The following is a 19626-nucleotide window of genomic DNA, read 5'->3' as shown; positions in this document are numbered from 1 at the left end:
TGATGTTGATGTGTGTGTAACTATTCAGTGGAGAAACTGCCAGGGGTGGTGGCTCACATCTGTAAGCCTTGTACTTAAAAGACAGTGGCAGGAGAATCACTATGAGTTCAAAGCCAGCGTAGGAAGACCTGTCTCAAACATCAATGAACTGGGCTGGGGAGATGGCTCTGCAGTTAAAGTGCTTGCCTGCAAAGCCTAACAACCCAGGTTCGATTCCTCAGTACCCACATCAAGCCGGGTGCACTAAATGGCACACATGTCCAGAGTTTGTTTGCAGAGACTAGAGGCCCTGGTACACCCATTCACTCACACACACTCTCTCTTTCTGCTTGCAAATAAATAAATAAAAACATTTTAAAAATCAATTAAGTGGATTGGAGAGGTGGCTTAGTGGTTTAGGTATTTGCCTGCAAAGCCTAAGGACCCAGGTTCAATTCCCCAATTCCCATGTAAGGCAGATACACAAGGTGGCGCATGTGTCTGGAGTTCATTTGCAGTGACTAGAGGCCCTGGGGCTCCCATTCCCTCTCAAATAAATAAGTAAATTTTAAATCAATTAACTGGTTAAGAATCTTTATAAGCAATTTTAAAGGTTGGACTATGGCTCAGTGGTAGCACTTGCCTAGCATGAATGAGGCCCTGGATCCCATGCCAGGCTGACCACTGAGAAGCCCTGGACGACAGGGAGACAGCTCTTTACAGCACCCCTGTCTTCTAGGGGGCCTTTTCCAAGGCCCCCCCCCCCAATATCTTCCATCTCCATCTTGAGGCCAGAATGGTCTTTGCAAATAAAAACTCAGCCACGGGGCTGGAGAGATGGCTTAGCAGTTAAGCGCTTGCCTGTGAAGCCTAAGGATCCCGGTTCGAGGCTCGGTTCCCCAGGTCCCACGTTAGCCAGATGCACAAGGGGGCGCACGCGTCTGGAGTTTGTTTGCAGAGGCTGGAAGCCCTGGCACGCCCATTCTCTATCTCCCTGTATCTGTCTGTCTTTCTCTCTGTGTCTGTCGCTCTCAAATAAATAGATAAATAAATTAATTAAAAAAAAAAAAACCCCAGCCACAGGCTGGAGAGATAGCTTAGTGGTTAACTTGCTTGCCAGCGAAGCCTACAGATTCATGTTCGAATCTCCAGGTCCCACGTAAGCCAGACACACAGAGACACAAGTGCACAATGTTGCACGTGCACACAAGGGGGCGCACGCATCTGGAGTTCGCTCGCAGAGGCTGAAGGCCACATTCTCTCTCAAAATAATAAAAAAAAGCCAGGCATGGTGGCACACACCTTTAATCCCAGCATTCTGGGAGGCAGACGTAGGAGGATCGCAGCGAGTTCGCAGCCACCCTGAGACTACATAGCGACTTTCAGGTCAGCCTGGGCTGGGGCGAGACCCTACCTGGAAAAACCGATAATAATAACAATAAAAATAATTTTTTTAAAAACCAGTCGTAGTAGCTCCTTCCTAGAGTTCTCCAAGGCTCCCTGTTGCCCCTATGGTGACTTCCTGCCACGTCCCAGCACCTTCCCGGCTCAGGACCCTTCCCTCGCCCCTTTCTGGATCTAGCAGCTCAGGGCTCCTGCTTCCTTCCCTACAAAGGCTGTGGCTGCCAGAGCTCCTGGTGCCCTTGGGCTTGCCTGTCGACCCTCTGACAGCCTTTCCTGCCAACCAGGGCCTCGGAGGGGCAAGGCCCACCAAGGTCCCAGGAAAGGAATGGGGCGCGGGCTCATCCATTCAGAACCACCAGCAGCACGCACAACAGCCAGCCCCTAGGCCACGGCGTCCGTGAGGGTGAACTGCAGACTGTGTGGAAGGGGGCTTTGTCAGGGGGCTCAAGAAGGTAGGCCATGGGGGTGTCTCAGGACCAAACACCCCGAGCAAACGAGCACGGCGTGTGCAGAGGCCCTGAGCTTGAGGCCAGGCATGGACTGCTTGCCCTGGCATGCACAGAGCTCTGGCTTTTACCCCAGCACCACATTAGCCATAGCATACATCTGTGATCCCAGCACTCTGGAGGTAGAGGACGGAGGAGTTCAAGGTCGTCCTCAGCTACATGGCAAGTTCAAGACCAGCCAGGGCTACGTGAGACCCAGCAGGGGGGTGCACGCTTTTCATCCCAGCACTTGGGAAGCAGAGGTAGGAGGATAGCTTGAGTTTGAGGCTAGCCTAGAACTACAGAGTGAGTCCCAGGTCAGTTTGGGTGAGAGTGAGAGTCTACCGTGAAAAAAAATGGGGGTGGGGGAGGTGGCAACTGCAGAGATGGCTCAGCAGTTAAAGGCACTTACTTGCCAAGCCTGCTGGCCTGGGTGCAATTCTCCAGTACCCAGTTAAAGTCAGATGCAACCCAGGCGTGGTGGCGCACGCCTTTAATCCCAGCACTTGGGAGGCAAAGGTAGGAGGATTGCTGTGATTTCAAGGCCACCCTGACACTGCAGAGTGAATTCCAGGTCAGCCTGAGTTAGAGTGAGACCCTATCTCAAAAAAAAAAAAAAAAAAAATAGGGGCTGGAGAGATGGCTTAGTGGTTAAGCACTTGCCTGTGAAGCCTAAGGACCCCGGTTCAAGGCTTGACTCCCCAGGACCCACGTTAGCCAGATGCACAAGGGGGCGCATGTGTCTGGAGTTCGTTTGCAGTGGCTGGAGGCCCTGGCACGCCCATTCTCTCTCCCTCTCTCTATCTGCCTCTTTCTGTCCTTCTCTGTCTCTCTCATAAAAAAAAACACCCCAAAAATAAAAATAAAATAAAAAAATAAAGTCAGATGCACAAAATGGCACACACATCTGAAACCCACTTGCAATGGCACGAGGTCCTGGTTTGCCCACTGTCTCTCTGCTTAAAAATAAACTTTAAGGGCTGGAGAGGTGGCTTAGCAGTTAAGCGCTTGCCTATGAAGCCTTAAGGCTGGTCTGAGGCTCGATTCTCCAGGACCCACGTTAGCCAGATGCACAAGGGGGCACACGTGTCTGGAGTTCTTTGCAGTGGCTGGAGGCTCTGGCGCACCATCTTTCTCTCTATCTGCCTCTTACTTTCTCTGTCTGTCGCTCTTAAATCAATAAATGAATAATTTTTTAAAAATAAAATAAAAATAAACTTTAAGCTGGGCATGGTGGTGTATGCCTTTAATCCCAACACTGGGAAGGCAGAGGTAGGAGGATCGCTGTGAGTTCAAGGCCACCCTGAGATTACATAGTAAATTCAAGGTGAGCCTGGGCTAGAGTGAAACCCTACCTCAAAATAAAAAGTTAAATAAATAAAAGGGCTTAGCTGTTAAGGCGCCTGCCTGCAAAGACTAAGGACCCCGGTTCAATTCTCCAGGTCCCACGTAAGCCAGAGGCACAAGGTGGTGCACGTGTCTGGAGTTGGTTTGCAGTGGCTAAAGGCCCTGGCGCACCCATTCTCTCTCTCTCCCTCTCCCTGTCTCTAATAAATAAATGAATAAATATCTAAAGTAAAAAGAGCAGCTACCTCTTAGGTTAAAACAACAACAAAACAATAGCAACAACAACAAATAAATAAATAAAAACACCAAGAAACAGAATTGAGGCCTGGAGGTAGCAATGGGTTGACACAGAGGCAGCATTCAGCAAGTAAGGGGGGGGGTGAGGGAGGCCAGGGGCCCCCTGGGTCCACAAGGGGAGCTGCAGGCCCTGTGGGACCCCACCCCAATTCTCTCTGAGGAGGTGGGGCCATGGGGAGGGTTCTAAGCAAAGGAGAGACAAGTTTACATGCATGTGCACAGTCTTCTGCTGCAGAGGTGGGGGGTTAGATTGCTATGGATGTGTGAGGGTTTGCTGAGACTGGAGGTGCTCCTCACTATTCTCCTGCCCGAATCTCCCCCATTTGCCCTAGGTACCCCCATCCCCACCTACCAACCCTGTCCTCAACTCAGCCTCTAACACAATGAGCCACCCTACCTGCTTATCTCAAGCCCTTTTGCGTATCAGTCTCAAGGCCAGGAAGCCTAGAATACTTCCAGTTCATACTCTTTTTCTTTGAGAGAAAGAGGGAGAGAGAGAGACAGAGAGGGAGGGAGAGAGAATGGGCGCGCCAGGGCCTCCAAGCCGCAGCAAACGAACTCCAGACGCGTGCGCCCCCTTGTGCATCTGCCTAACGTGGGTCCTGGAGAACTGAACTGGGATCCTCTGGCTTTGCGGGCAAACGCCTTTACTGCTAAGCCATCTCTCGAGCATGGGCTGGTTCCCCTCCTCAGGCAGAGCCCTGACCCGCCACAGACCTAGGCAGTCCCCAGAGAGTCCCCAGAGCTGTAAGAAACCAGACTGTCAACCTGGAGACTCTCTACACTCCATCCTGAAATACCTCCCCGTGCCTACTTCTCACCTCTGGGAGGCCACCTCCTCAAGCTCCTCTCTTCCTCGCCATCCTACCCCTCCTTCCAGGAAGTCCTCCCTGACCTATGGGCCTCCCTCCACCAGGCAGGGGCAAGCAGGGAACTGAAGGGCAGCCAGTGATCTTTGTCCGCACCACGGTGTTCCCATTCACCCCACCCCGGCCAAGCTTGGCACTCAGGTGCCACACGGCAGACCTGGAAGACAGTTCTAGAAGCGGGCACCCCAGGCAGACATTCTGGTCACCCTAATACCACTGCAGGTTGGCAGTAACAGTTCAGGAGGAGGTGCCCAGCAGGGCAGGAGGCACAAGGACCCAGGCATAGCCTTCCTAAGTCCCAGGTTCAAATCATGGAGGGCCATATTTCAGACCGCAAAAGACATAGTAGGGCTGGAGAGATGGCTTAGCGGTTAAGCGGTTGCCTGTGAAGCCTAAGGACCCTGGTTCGAGGCTCGATTCCCCAGGACCCACGTTAGCCGGATGCACAAGGGGGCGCACGCGTCTGGAGTTCGTTTGCAGTGGCTGGAAGCCCTGGTGCGCCCATTCTGTCTCTCTCTCTCTCTGTCTCTTTCTCTCTCTGTCAGTCTCAAATAAATAAACAAAACCAAACCAAAAAAAGACATAGCAGGTGACCTCTCAGAATTTCACTTCTTGGGTTGAAGAGGGAGCTTAGTGGTTAAGGCGCTTGCCTGCAAAGCCAAAGGACCCAGGTTCAATGCCCCAGGACCCACATAAAGCAGGATGCACAAGGTGGCGCGTGTGTCTGGAGTTCGTTTACAGCGGTTGGAGGCCCTGGTGCACCCATTCTCTCACTCTCTCCCTCGCTTTCAAATAAATAAATACCATATTTTTATTTTGAAAAAGAATTCCATCTCTTGACAGGAGGGCCATACAGTGTGCCTGTGGGACTCAGAAATAACCTGTGAATTGGGACTGAGGTGGGGTTCATGGCAGAGCGACTGCTTGCCTAACATGTTCCAGCCATGGTTTCCACCCCGAGCACCAGGAAGAAAACAACAGCAACAACAAACAAACAAAATCCCTCGTCTTCTGATGTCTGCTATGTGTCCACCAGGCACTGGAGGATAAAGTAAACCAAGTACAAGAGGAGCCAGTCTGGGGCTGGAGCCGTGGCTCAGCGGTTACGGCGCTCGCCTGTGAGGCCCAAGGACCCAGGTTCGATTCCCCCAGGACCCACGTAAGCCAGATGCATAAGGTGGCGCAAGCATCCGGAGTTCGTCTGCAGTGGCTGGAGGCCCTGGCACACCCATTCTCTCCGTCTCTCTCTCTCTCTCTCTGTATATATATACACACACACACACACACACACACACACACACACACACACATAATATATATGACAGAGGGGAGAGGAGCCATCACACCAGGAGAAGGTGGTCCCTTCGGCCAAGTCCAGAGAGGGACTGATAGAAACCCAGCAGGTACCCAGGGGAAGGGAGGGGGCTCTTTGCCCGTGCCAAGGCGCTGGGGCTAGGCCATGTGTGCATACTTGAGGAGAACTAGCAAGGCCAGGAGCATGCCCACGAGCAACCCAACCATCCTTCAGCACTCAGGTGTTTCCCAAACAGGACTGCCCCCCGCCCTTCCTTGGAGAGGCCATCTGGGTCTAACCTCCAGTACCGGGAGCCACTGGGAGTCACTCCAGGGCAATGGCCAGGTTAGGAGTTGAGGAGAGCGCCGCTGCACGCCTTTTAATCCCAGCACTGGGGAGGCGGAGGTAGGAGGATCGCCGTGAGTTCGAGACCACCCTGAGACTCCATAGTGAATTCCAGGTCAGCCTGGGCTAGAGTGAGACCCTACCTTAAAAAAACCAGAAAAGAAAAAAAAAAAAAAAAGATTTGAGAGGAGCAAGCCAAACTTGCAACGGAGCCGGGCATGGGGCTACGAAGCCCACACAAGTTCCTGGGTGCCACGCTCTGCTGAGAGCCACGGCTACCCGCTGTGCCTGAAGCAGGTTCGGTAACAATCGTTGCGGGGATGAGGGACTGTGATGTGAGTCAGTGAAGGCCTAGCTAAGCACCCTACGGTGCCCAGGACAAGCCCACAAAGGATCTCCATGCCTATCACCTTAGTAGGCTAAGGGTGAAGGATTGAAGGTCTGAGACCTTGTCTAAAACAAAGAAGCCAGACATGGCGGTACACACCTTTAATCTAAGCACTCAGGAGGCAGAGGTTGGAGGCTCGCTGTGAGTTTGAGGCCAGCTTGGGACTATAGAGTGAGTTTCAGGTCAGCCTGGGCTAGAGTGAGACCCTACCTTGGAAAAAGAAAGAAAGAAGGAAAGAAAGAAAGAAAGAAAGAAAAAAGAGAGAGAAAGAAAAAGAGTTTCTGGTCTGGAGAGATGGCTTAGCAGTTAAGGTGCTTGCCTGAGAAACCTAAGGACCCAGGTTCGATTCTCCAGGTCCCATGTTAGCCAGATGCACACATATGGAGTTGGTTTGCAGTGGCTAGAGAGGCCCAGGTGTGCCCATTCTGTCTGTCAAGTAAATAAATAAAATGGATGGCTTAGCGGTTAAGGCACTTGCCTGCAAAGCCGAAAGACCCAGGTTCAATTCCCCGGGACCCACGTGAGCTGATTCACGAGGGGGCGAATGAGCCTGGAGTTCGTTTGCAGCAGCTGGAGGCCCTGACGCACCCATGCTCTCTAAAACAAGGAAGCCCTGTCTGTGCCTGGAGAGAGGGGTAGGCCCTTCCTCCTCCTGAACCACGGTGACTTACAGACTTATTTTTAGCCTCAGTGGGTGGGTGGGGATACTGGCTATTTTTAGCTTTAGGGGTACAAGGGCTATTGTTAGCCTCTGATCTATTGATCATTATCTTCCCCCAACTCTGGAGTGGGAGGTGGGCAAGGCAGGGAAAGTCGGTTCTGTTGGTTCCCCCTAGGGCCCGAGTTGACCTAAACCAAGGTCGGGAACACATCCCCCGGCAAAATCAAGAGTTTCTTGACACCTCAAAACACACAGGGGCGCCACCTGCCCATGAGGCAACCCTCATGTACTCAGGCACCCACCACAAGAACCTGCCTCAAAGCTGGTCTCAAAAAAAAAAAAAATTCCCAGCTGGAGAGATGGCTTAACAGTTAAGCACGCGCCTGTGAAGCCTAAGAACCCCGGTTCAAGGCTCGATTCCCCAGTACCCATGTAAGAAAGATGCACAAGGGGGCGCATGCGTCTAGAGTTCGTTTGCAGTGGCTGGAGGCCCTGGGGCGCCCGTTCTCTCTCTCTCTCTCTCTCTCTCTCCCTCTTTCTCTCTGTCAAATAAAATATTTTTTTAAAAAACAGCAGAGGAACTAGTTCAAGGGAGGGAGAGGGTAGAAAAAGGAGTGGTGGGGATAGACAGAAAAAAAAAAGACAGAGTGAGGCAAAGCAACTATGGTCTAAATACATTTTGTATACACATAAAAATTGTCAATACTGGGCTGGAGGGAGGGCTTAGCAGTTAAGGTGCAGGCCCGCAAAGCCAAAGGACCCGGGTTCAATTCTCCAGGACCCACGTAAGCCAGATGCACAAGATGGCGCACGTGCTTGGAGTTCATCGGCAGCAGCTGGAGGCCCTGGTGCACCCGTTCTCTCTCTCTCTCTCTCTCTCTGTCCCGCACTCCTCTGCCTCTTTCTCTTTCTCTCAAATAAGTAAAAATAAAATATTTTTAAAAATTGTCAGTACTGGAGGTACTGTTTTGCGAGGCTGTGGGAGCTTTAGGACAGGGGGACTTGCTGTTGGAAGTTAATTACTAAGAGTGGGCAGCCTCCGAAGGGTAAAGCTTGGCTCTTGGCTTCAGTCACTCTCTGCTTCCTGGTCCCCAATACATCAGGAGCCTTTACATACACTCCCACCTCCGTGAGCTCGGCCACACCTTCCCAGCCGTGGTGCGTGGAGAACCCTCTGAGACCATGAGCTAAAATAAACCTTCCTTCACCTAAGTGGTTTCTGTCAGGTATTTGTCATAGCAACTAGTGTACAGTGAACTCTTCAGAATCCAGTGCCCTGACCCAGTTTAAAACTCAGTTTGGGGCTGGAGAGATGGCTTAGCGGTTAAGCGCTTGCCTGTGAAGCCTAAGGACCCCGGTTCGAGGCTCGATTCCCCAGGACCCATGTAAGAAAGATGCACAAGGGGGCGCACGCGTCTGGAGTTCATCTGCAGTGGTTGGAGGCCCTGGAACGCCCATTCTCATTCTCTCTCTCTCTCTCTCCCTCCCTCCTTCCCTTCTTCCCTCTTTCTCCCTCTGTCTGTTTGCTCTCAAATACATACATAAAAATAATTTAAAAATTAAAAAAACTTCCATGTGTTAAAAGATGGTTGTAGCCTGGCCTGGGTGGGCGACCCTGGTTCCCCAGTATTAGGGGCCAGATTAAAGGAACGTCACATGGGGTCTCCAATCCTAAGGCAAGGATCCTCCCATCCATTCAAGAAATCCTCCCTCCCTTTTTCTTACTTCTTTAATATTTTTATTTATTTATTTACTGGAGAGGTAAAGAGAGAGACAGACAGAGAATGGACGCACCAGGGCCTTCAGCCACTGAAAATAAACTCCAGACGCGTGCGCCACCTTGTGCATCTGGTGGGTCCTGGGGAATCGAACCTAGGCTTCGCAGGCAAGTGCCTTACCGGCTAAGCCGTCTCTAGCCCCTCCGTGCCCTTTTCTGCATGTGTAAGGGTGGTGTGCGGGCACACGTGCTTGGAGGCCAGAGTACAACCAGGATGTGGGACGCTATCCACCTCCTTTGGAGACAAGACCTCTCGCTGGCCTGGAGCTCACCAGTTAGGCAGGACTGGCCACTGAACCCGGGGCTTCTCCTGTCTCCACCTCCCTAGAGCTAAGATTACAGGCCACTCCGCCTCACCTGGCATTTTACATGTGTCCTGGGGCTTAAACTCAGCTTTTTATTCTTTTGTTTGTTTGTTTGTTTTGTTTTGTTTTTCGAGGTACGGTCTCACTCTAGCCCAGGCTGGCCTGGAATTCACTATGGAGTCTCAGAGTGGCCTCGAACTCATGGCGATCCTCCTACCTCTGCCTCCCGAGTGCTGGGATTAAAGGCGTGTGCCACCGCACCTGGCCCCTTCCTTTCTTTTGGTGAGACAGGCCCAGGATGTCCTCAAACTGCAAGCAGCTCAGGTAAGGTTTCCTGAATAGGGAACGAGCCAGATAGGATTCTAGGTACCTGTGCTCCGAAAGCAAACATACTAACGGCATCCCAGAGCTCCCAGACCCGAGTCCAGCAGACAGACAGTAAACACGGGCACAATAAGTCAGGAAATCAGTGTGTGAAAGGCCACGGGCTGCATGGAAAGCCAGGAGCACCAAGGGAGCTGCAGGTTTCAGCAGGGTCCATGGGTAAAAGTTACCACTGCTCTCTCTCTCAAATCAGTCCATAAAATAATTTTTTTAAAAAAAAAAAAAAAAAGGGGGAGCTGGGGAAATGGCTTAGCGGTTAAGGCGCTTGCCTGCAAAGCCAGAGGACCCAGGTTCGACCCCCGTAAGCCAGATGCACAAGGTGACACGTGTGTCTGGAGTTTGTTTGCAGTGGCTGGAGGCCCTGGTGCACCCATTCTCTCCCTCTCTCTCTCAGAAAGTAAATAATTTTTTTTAAAGTTACTATTGCTTACGTGCAGTTTGGAGCACAGATGCATGGGGTGGAGGGCCCCGGCCTGTGCAAAAGCCCAGGGGTGTGTGTCCACTAGTGTGCTGTGACCGTCCATGACGGCGCACACTTGGTGCCCGAGGCGCGGGGACAAGTAGCTGCTGGGCTCCCCAGTCCACAGCTGCCCTCCCCGGCGGAGGGCAACACAGGCAGGATTGGCCACTGCTCCAGTGGCATCTCCAGAGCTGTCTGTCAGGCTGCGGAGGTGCCTCCCAGCCCCACTCCAAGGAGTTCTAGCGCAAACACACCTGAGCTCACCCTGGCCGGTGCAAGCAAGACACGAGACGGACCCGTACGGACGAGCAGACAGCTGCGCGTCCGGCAGATGCCTCTCTGCAGAAATCACGGCCGCCGGCGGGATGGGGGGGGGCATCGCTGGACGCGGGACAAGCGTGAGGGAGACTTGGGGATTGTGGCAGGTCCCCAGGTAAGTCCTAGAGGATGCAGTGCGCGCAGGACACGCAGGCACGGACGTCTGAAAAGGCTCCACTGCAGGGAGACAGCTGGCCTCACTCTCCTGGCTCTTCGCAGCCCCTACCCTACCTGAGCCCCCACTTTCCACACTCAGTAGCAGCCAAACATGCCTGGCCAGACGCCTCACCAGCTCACCAGGGAAGCCCACCTCGGGAGCCCTCTCCCTGTCCCTGAGGAGGGAGAGGCCGGAGGAGGGGAAACGTCTGGCTTCTGGAAACCAGATCCGAGAGGAACCCTACACAGAAACCAGAGCCTTCAGTGTCCTTGGCCACAAGTCTGGCTGGAGAGGTGGAGCAGGCGGCACAATAGGAGACCAGGCTCACCAGGTAGGCAGCTGGGGGAGATGAGCAGTGCTCTCTTCTTTAGGGGTACCCACGGAGGGGGGTCACCTGCCTGCACCTTCCCAGATACCTTGCTGCGGGCTGAAACCCACGGGGTCTCTCCTGTCAGCCTGGCGAGGTGGAGGTGGGAGACACCTGGAACCCGGCGCCCAGACTGCTGGATGCAAACAGACTTCTGCTGGGCCAGGCGCTCACAGGCTCCGCCTCGCCCCCCCCCCCCACATGCCCGCTGGGGCCTCCAGAGCCACTCCTGGAGAAGGGGTTCCCCTGGGCAGGCTGGGAATAGAAGCCTCACTTTGTGTCTCCTTCCCAGGTGCAGTGTGCCCAGCTTCCCGCCTTCCCCCAGAGCTGGGCTCTGTGTCCACACCTAAGGGCAGCAGCTGCTCAGGTGACCGCTGGCCAAGCGGGGCCCCAAGTGCGTGGGGGGGGGGAGGGGGCGTCAGGTTGTGCACGAGAAGAAGACCCAGCAGATGCCAGAGGGCAGAAGCAACTTGCAGCCCTATGTAGGAGGCGGGTAACGACAAGGCAGCGGGGTGCCAGTCCCCACACGTGAGCGCATACGTATGTGGCCAGTGGCTTGGTGTGAGGGTGCCGTGCCGCCAGCCATGGAATTAGTTCCCTTTTCTGCTTTTCAGATGATTTTTCGTGTCTGTAATTAATGGGCAAGTCAGATCCGAACGGCGTGGCAGGCAAATTGCTAGTTAGGAAAATCACGGATAATTTTCTCGATATGATAATGAAGGTTGTATTCCTTCTCTTATTCTCCCTGTTTTCATCCTACTTTTAAGTAATAAAATTCAGCATTAGTGGGAAGGGTGTGGGGAGGAAGGAAAAGACATACTGTTCTCCCAAAGCTGGGAACCAGGTTCCCCCCCCACCCCCGAAAAAAAAAAATAAGGTGTGCAGCTCCTGGTTTGGGAGAAGATGGAGAAAGGGATGTGTTGGGGAGCCTCCACAGAGCGCCCTGACTTTTTACAAAGATGGATTCGAGGTGTCAGGCCCTGGAGAGCAGAGCAGGTGGCGGGAGCGGCCGGCCTCCCCGGGGGCTGTGGGCCAGAATGAAGGAGTTGGGTCCTGGGTCTTGTTACAGACTTATGCCTGCCCTTGGGGTGCTGAAAAGAGCAAGAGGGTTCTCTCTCTCTGTCTGTCTCTCTCCCCAAGCAGTACCGTGGAGGTCAACAGGCCCAGAACAGACATCCACCCACAGGCAGGTGTCCCCATGCTTGTCCCCCCACATCATCCAACTCCCCTCTCCACAGTGACCCTCACCTCAAGAGAAGGCAAAGGGGCAAACAGAGCAGAGAGAGAGAGAGAGAGAGAGAGAGACAGAGGAGGGGGGTAGACAGACAGAGATAAAGAGAGGTGGCCAGCCATCTTGGCAGCCATCTTGAACCCCTCCTCCACCACCAACCCCCCCCACCCCCAAGCACACCACATGTTTGGATGTGGGAAGACACGACCCAGGCTCTGGGTCCCGCAGGAGCCCCGAGGGAAGGGGACTCTGCTTCCAATCAGGATGGGGGTGGTGGTGGTGGTGGGGGACAACCACGCAGCTGCCAAGGCTGGGGGGGAAGGAGGACGCTGGGAGGGGAGGGATGGGGCCAAGACGGATGCTGGCTGGCGGGGACTGGGCTGGAAGACTGACCTCGACTGGGAAAGTGTACGGACAGGGACGTGCGTGTGGGTCCCGGGGCTGTGAGCAGGCGGGGCTCCACATTCCCGGAGTGACGCTCCTGAGGGCATCCGCACTTTCCATCCCAGGACCCCTCAATGCGCCCAGTGACAACTGAGCCATACAGGTCTACCTCGGGCCCCACTGGAGAAGGGGGCTCGCATTCGCTTCCCCCCCCCCAACGCCCTCCCCCCGCGCACCCCAAAGCTCAAATCCCGTCGGATCCCACCTGCTTAACCGGGGACCCACGAACGGAAGATGCCAGCCCGTGGCATCCCCCACCTGACAGCGGCGGCGGCGGTGGCGGCGACACCCCTCCCCCGCCTGCGGCTGGCTGGACACCCAGACAGAACACCCCCCTCCCCATCTCCCCGCGCCACGGCACATCCCCCTCTCTCCAGAGAAACCCTCCTAGTCCAGCATCTTGGGGTGCCAACTGCCCCCCCCCATGCCCAGGCATGGTTCCTCGGGGGAAGAGGAGGGGATGTCTGGGCCTGAGCACGGCGCGCACACGCACGCTTCTCCACTCACACCCAGACACCTACACAAACAGGGCGCCAAGCACCCGCGCGCACCGGGGACACGCAGACACCGCCGCGCCGCTTCCCCACAAAGGCTGGCGCGCGCGCGGGCACACGCAGCAGCCACGCGCGGGCACACTCACGGTCCCCCCTCCCCCTCCCCGCCGGGCACCCTGCGGCCACCCATCCGCACCCCCCTCCAGCGCGCCCCGTGGTGTGTGTGTGTGTGTGTATGGGGGGGGCACCGCTCCTCAGGACACCCCCATCCTCTCCAGCGTGGGGGTGGGGTGCGACCGCTCACCACCACCACCATCACCAGCCCCCTCGCCCCGACACCCGTGCCAGTCAGGTGCGGTGACCCAGGGGCTCCGGCACCCCTTCCCTCCCCCACACACCTCGCGGTCCCGACTGGTCCAGGCTCCCATCCTTCTCGCACCAACCACCCCACCCCCGCCACCCCGACACACACACTCCTGCCGCGCACACCTGGCTCAGGTGCGGCGTCCCCCCCCCCCCACCCCAACCTCCATCCCTAACCCAGGGGCCGGCAGACACTCACCTGTCCGGGACTGCTCCCGGGTCGGTTCAGCGCGTTTCTCCTTCGGTTCCACGAACCCCGATCCCCCGCCGGGCACATCTCCCGGAGCCGGGGCGGAAGGGTGGGGGGGGTGTGGAGGGGATAGCGGATAGAGGAGAGCGGGGCGAGGGTAGCTTCCTTGTCCCTTCGAATCCCTTGGCCCAGCACTGCCGCCAGCGATCAAAAAAATTTAAAAAGAAGAAAAAAAGGGGAAAAAAAAAAAAAAAAAGCAGATCGCACGGTTCCAAAGGCGGCCCCCTCGCGGCGGCGGCGGCGGTGGCACGGGGCCGGGGGCGAGCGGGTCTGCGCCCCTCCCGGGGAGGGAGGCGGCGGGGCGAGGTGGTGGTGGTGGTGATGGGGAAAAGGGGGGGGGGACGACGGCGACGACGACGGCGTCAGACCTCCGGGGGCTGGGGCGAGGCGGAGCCCCCCGAGGCGGCGCCGGCGGTGGCCCGCATCTCCCCCGCAGCTCCGCGGCCCCGACGGAGGCGGCACGTGTGCGCCCAGGCGACTCCCCAGCTCCCCCCAACACACCCCACGCCTCGGACGGCGGCAGTGGCCGAAGGGTTAACGGAGCAATCGGGGCGTCCCTGCAGGCCCCCTCCGCCCGGAGGCGTCGCTCCGGGGCCCGTGCGGCCCCATCGGCCGGTGGGTGGGTGGGTGCGGGGAGGGATGGGGGTTGTGGACCCTCCTCGGCCGGCAGACTCCGGGAGCTGGACGGCGGTGAGGGGGGGGGGCGCGCCGCAGGGACCACGGCTCCCGCGCCGACGGCTCGCGCACCCCCGCAGCGGCCGCGGAGAGGCTGGGGGCGCGGCGGCGTGGCGCACCCCCCCCCTTCCACCCCGGGGAGGCGGCCGGAGCGAGCGTGCCAGCGGGCGGACGGGAGTGGAAGGTGGGGAGCGGGTGCCGGCGCGCCGGGACCGGTCCGGTGGGCAGCGCAGGACGCACGGACCGAGCCGGCGCCGGGCAGCAGCAATGACAAGCCGCCTGCTCTCCGCGCTCCCCGGCGCACCCGCTCCGGGAGGAGGAGGAGGAGGAGGAGGAGGAGGAGGAGGAAGGATGGATGGAGTGCTGGGGGGAGGGGGCGGAGGTTGGAGGACGACGGCGGCGGCGGCTGCGAGCGCGCGCAAAGCCCGGCCTGGATTCCGTTTTCTCCCCGGCCACGGGCCTTTTTAATTTTTTTTTTTTCTTTCTTTTTTTTTTTTTTTTTGCAACCTACACGAGCTCACCCGTGACCAGCCTGGAAACCCGGACTGGAATCTCCTTGTCTGGGTTTCCTCTCGCTCCCCTTTCCCAGGGAAAGTGGAGACAGGGCAGGAGACGTGCTAGGTCCGATGCCCCCCACCACCAGACACACACACCAACACATACACCAACACACACACACACACACACACACACACACACACACACAACTTCCCCTCCCCCCCGAGCTGGGCAGGGGGGAGTGGGGGAGGGGGAGACAGGCTTAGGAAGACCCGGAGCGGATCCTCCAGCCGCGATGTACCGGAAAGGCTCCCGAGCCCCGAGAAGGGTAAAAAAAAAAAAAAAAAAAAAAGGGGAGCTGTGCCAAGCGCCACGGAAAACCCGACTTGGATCGGTCGGAGCGGGGAGGAGGAGCCGATGTTGGGGAGGAGGGGGTTGTGGGGTGAGGAGGATGGGGTGGGGGGCGTGTGTGGAGGGAGGGAGGGAGGAGGTAAGATGCGCCAGGGCCCAATGCACCCGGGGCACGCAGACTTCGGGACGGGATTCTTCTGGGGAGACGGAGTAATGCGTCAGGGCCGGTGACCTGGCTACACACAAGACTTGGACCAGAGTTCGCAGGACCTGGGTTTGCGGGATGTCGGGGAGGTGGGGGGTGCTGCACCCCACTCCCCCCAACACACACACACACACCCCAAGCTTCCTAGAGGCGACGTGCTGGGGGGAGGGGGCAAAAGGGGGACCGGACTCCGGTACGGAGGGGTCCGCGCGCCCGCGGCACCGGAGCGGGCTCGTGAAAGCGGTCTCTGGATCCAGGGGCTCCGCGCGGAGGGAAGGAGGGACTGCGGCGGGCGCGGGAGCCCCGCTACCCTAGGTGACCAGACGTACAATGAAAGGCAAAGGGTGGGGGGGGATACAAAGCCAGGCCTGGAGCCCGCGCGGGAAGGGATGGGACCCTCCATCCCCCCCCACACACACACACTCCACCCCAAACTAGATCCCTGGCAACTGGACAGGGGCCTGGAGCTGACTGACCGTGGGGCACGGATGGAAGGTGGGGGGTTGTTAGAGGAAGGTTAGCATCTATAAGCGCCTCCAACGTCTGGCTTGCGGGGTTGGGGAAGGGGGAGGTCGGGTGGGTAGCGGGAGGTTGAGAAGAGAGAGAGAGAGAGAGAGAGAGAGAGAGAGGAAAAAAAATTGAATTTTAGGTTCTTTTAAGGCAAGAGCAAAAACCCGGTGCAGATTTTCCAATGGAGCTGTAAGGGGCTACACTGCAGCTGATGAGCTTAGAAGTAGGGCAAGGGAAAGGGGGCTTGGATTGCTAGGCGTCGGGCCGACTTGGTGAGGCCAGGAGGGGCGAGGAGGAGGGCTGAGCTTCGGGGTGGGGAAGGCTTGTCGACCTGGCTTGGATCCCCGGAGCCAGAGCCAGGCTTGCCAAAACCCACGGTGTGTGTGTGGGGGGTGGGGGTGGGGGGGGCGGCTGTGCGCTAGAAAACTGGGCCCCAGGCCAAAAATAGACACTTGGGCAAAATGGACAAGTCAGTGCCTGGTGGAGGTTGGAGGGGGAGTCCTGAGAGATAAGAAGCGGGCCGGCAAGCTGGGCTGCCCATCCATCTTATGAAAGACGGGTGCAACTCTTTAAAGATTGATGGTTGGGGAGGAACAAAACCCCGGGCCTGGAACCTTGGGGGAAGAGAATCCGCCGCTTATGTATGTATGCAAAGTTCGGAAATCTAGCTGCATTTGAGCACTCTGGAAGCATTAGTGGGGTGTGGACCACAGGACAGATAAATCCGGATGTGGATTTTCAGAGGAAGAGGATGTGCGTGCTGATTGTGTGCGTGTGTGTGCGTTTGTGTGTGTGTGTGTGTGTTAAAAGCAAGCTGCCTGCTGAAAGGGCTTGGGTCGGTCAGTACACAGAGGTGGCCCTTGACTGGGAACAGCGAGTACCTTTACACAATCCTGAACTGTGGGTAACTGACCTGGTCTCCAGGAATCTCATCCAAGAAGCACCTTGCTGGTGGCAGAACTGGGAGAGATGGGGGGAGACCCCAGACTTCTAGCCTGGTTGGGTACCCAGGGGGTCACACCCCCTGTGACACCTCCCTCCACTTCCTTAATTTATTCATTTATTAAACAGACAGAGAATGAGCGCGCCCGAGTGTGTGGGGGGGGAGGCCTCCGTCCGCTGTAAAGGAACTCCAGACGCATGTGCCGCCTTGTGCGCCTGGCTTATGTGGGTCCTGGGGAATCGAACCTGGGTCCTTTGACTTTGCGGGCTAGCGCCTTAACTGCTAAGCCATCCCTCCAGTCCTCCACTTCCTTAAAACTACGGTGGGTGGTGGCGCACGCCTTTAATCTTAGCACTCGGGAATCATCATGAGTTCGAGGCCACCCTGACACTACATAGTGAATTCTAGGTCAGCCTGGGCTACAGACCTTACCTCAACAAATAAATAAATAAATAAATAAATAAATAAAGCGCCCAGCCACTCTAGGGATGAGGATTCTTGGATTCTCATAGTCTAGAAACATGTGGTCCCCAACACCCCACCCACCAAACTTCATCGCGCAGTGGATAGGTGGGACACCGGTTTCGTCTTACGGGAAGAGCTCTCAGCCATCATGAGCGTAAGAAGTGACCAGGCCCTGTGACCTGGACCCCAGGGATTAGAGAGGCACACCACGGGGCTTGGTGGGCTCAGAAAGGTCGCGCTGTTCGTCTGCGGCTGGCTGTGGGACCGTTGGATATGGAAGAAGAGGAAGTGCTCCCCTGTTACGCCGTCGACTCCCGCTCTTAGACGGCTTAGACTGCTGAGGTTGGACAAACAGAAGGAATTGCCCCCACATCCACTGGGCACTGGGGCCGGGGTGTGGTTCAGTGGCGGAGCGCTTGGCCAACATGCGCAGGGGCCTCCAGAGTCCCTTGACTCCAAGCCAGCCCTCCTACCCAGCCAGCCCACCCAGTTCCTAAGAGAAGCCGTGGCATTCTTTAAGCCACCCAGCCCCCGCTTCAACACACACACACACACACACACACATTGAGTCTAGTAAAATCCCCCACAGGTCCCCCACTTTTTGTTTTAGACCTCCCCCCCCCAATCTCCCAATGCTGGTGGCCAGCAGAGCGCCCCTGGTGGTGGCCGGATTGGCTCACCAGTTTGCTTCCTATTGACATTCTTGGGAGAGGACTGGGCGAGGCAAAGGGGTGCCGTGATCCCGGGAGCGCGAAAAGAGTCCAGGTGTCCCCAGACTCCGCTAGCTGCGCAGTCGCAGTGGAGGCCGCATCCGCAGCCTGGTTCCACGAACCCCGGCGTCCGCGCGCGCAGACTCAACCCGAAGGGCGCCGGCTTCCCCCACTGCTTGGGGAGGTCCCCGCGCCTCCGACACCATGCCTGCTCCAGTGGCTCCCACCGCTCCGAGCATCCCGTCTTGTGCCTCGGGACTCCTGCGTGCCCCGGTCTTCCGGCACCCCACATTCTGTGCGTCCAGTCCCGCAGGACCCTCCTATGCCGAGAACTTCTTGTATCTCGGATACCCCACACATTCGACCTGAGACCTTCGAAGCATAGTTGTGCCACTCCTGACTCCTAGGGTGTCCCGTTCCTAAAGTGCCTCCCCGTGCATCGTGCGGATACCCCCATATTCTGAGGGACCAGCAGTTCTGGGCACGACCGTCGCAAACACGATGCTGCCCTCCTGGGTGGTCTGGCCCCGTGCGCTCAGCGCGTGGTGCGCTCTGGCTCAGGTCCCCATGTTCAGCATCCTTAGGGCTCTGCCCGTCCCCAAGCGGTCTGCGTCCTGTTAGGCCCAAAGCCCTCGGGCTTGATACCTAGGAGAGAGAGAGGTAGGACCCGTCCAGGCTTGGGGCGTGAACCTTGGAGTTGTGTGTGCCCCCGCTACCTTCCTGGAGGTTCCATGGACCTTTGGGCAATTTCTGAGCCTCATCTTGGTCTTTGCCCAGTTCCCACCGCAAGTGAAGAGCAAAATAAGAGAAGTATCATAGCCGGGCATGGTGACACACGCCTTTAATCCCAGCACTCAGGAGACAGAGGTTGGAGGATCACTGTGGGTTCAAGGCCAGCCTGTGTGTGATACGTAATGAATTCCTTGGAAAGGGATAGGTGTGGGGGGTGGGGAGGGGAGGGATTAATTCCAACTGCTCCTTTTGGAGTAAGAATAGGGACCATTGGCTCGATAGACATTTGTTTATTCGTTGGTTTTTCAAGGTAGGGTTTCATTCTAGTCCAGGCTGACCTGGAATTTACTATGTACAGTCTCAGGCTGGCCTCGAACTCTTGGCGAGCCTCCTGCCTCTGCCTCCCCGCGCACTGGGATTAAAGAGGTGCGCCACCACGCCCGGCCATCAGTAAACATTTATTGAGTGAATACTGTGTTGTGTTCCAGGCACCGGTGGTGAACGGTGTCTGTCCTCTGGGACCGACATTCTATTTTTTTTGGGGGGGTGAGGGGACTGACATTCTAATAGGGACAACAAAAATGAGATCACGCAAAAGATAGCGTGCTATCAGAGAAAAATTAAGGAAAGAAGATGAATATCCTGGTGGTGGCTGGAATCCTGTTCTGTATTTAGGGGGGCTGGGCATGGGACCCGGGACTTCACTGGCAAATGCTGTCACCGAACTATACAGTGTTCAGTTAAGGGAGGTCGTGGGAGGCTTTGACTAAGGAATTTGAACAAAGATCCAAGGAGAGCCTTGGGAATGCGGGGAAGGGAGGGCTTCGCAAGGGGTCCCAGGCGGGATCATTAGGTGGATCACTGAGGATTCCTGAGGGGGGAGGCGGTGGAGCCAGGACGTGTGTGTGCGTGTGTGTG

At 56.7% G+C, this 19626-nt stretch overlaps 1 protein-coding gene across 2 annotated transcripts in view; it reads right to left on the bottom strand.

Moving 5' to 3' along the window:
• Nucleotides 1-13818, bottom strand: part of Adgrl1 (adhesion G protein-coupled receptor L1) — a 70343-nt gene extending 56525 nt beyond the window's left edge. For both annotated transcript variants that reach the window (XM_045139221.1, XM_045139222.1), the window contains exon 1: nucleotides 13569-13818. The gene's annotated coding sequence lies outside the window, so the exon portion shown is untranslated. The remainder of the gene's footprint in view (nucleotides 1-13568) is intronic.
• Nucleotides 13819-19626: the final 5808 nt, after the last annotated feature.

Source organism: Jaculus jaculus, chromosome 21 (assembly GCF_020740685.1).
Source record: "Jaculus jaculus isolate mJacJac1 chromosome 21, mJacJac1.mat.Y.cur, whole genome shotgun sequence".
In the NCBI taxonomy this organism is placed as follows: Eukaryota; Metazoa; Chordata; class Mammalia; order Rodentia; family Dipodidae; genus Jaculus; species Jaculus jaculus.
The sequence above is the reverse complement of the archived record's forward strand: the minus strand, read 5'-3'. Positions and strand labels throughout refer to the sequence as shown.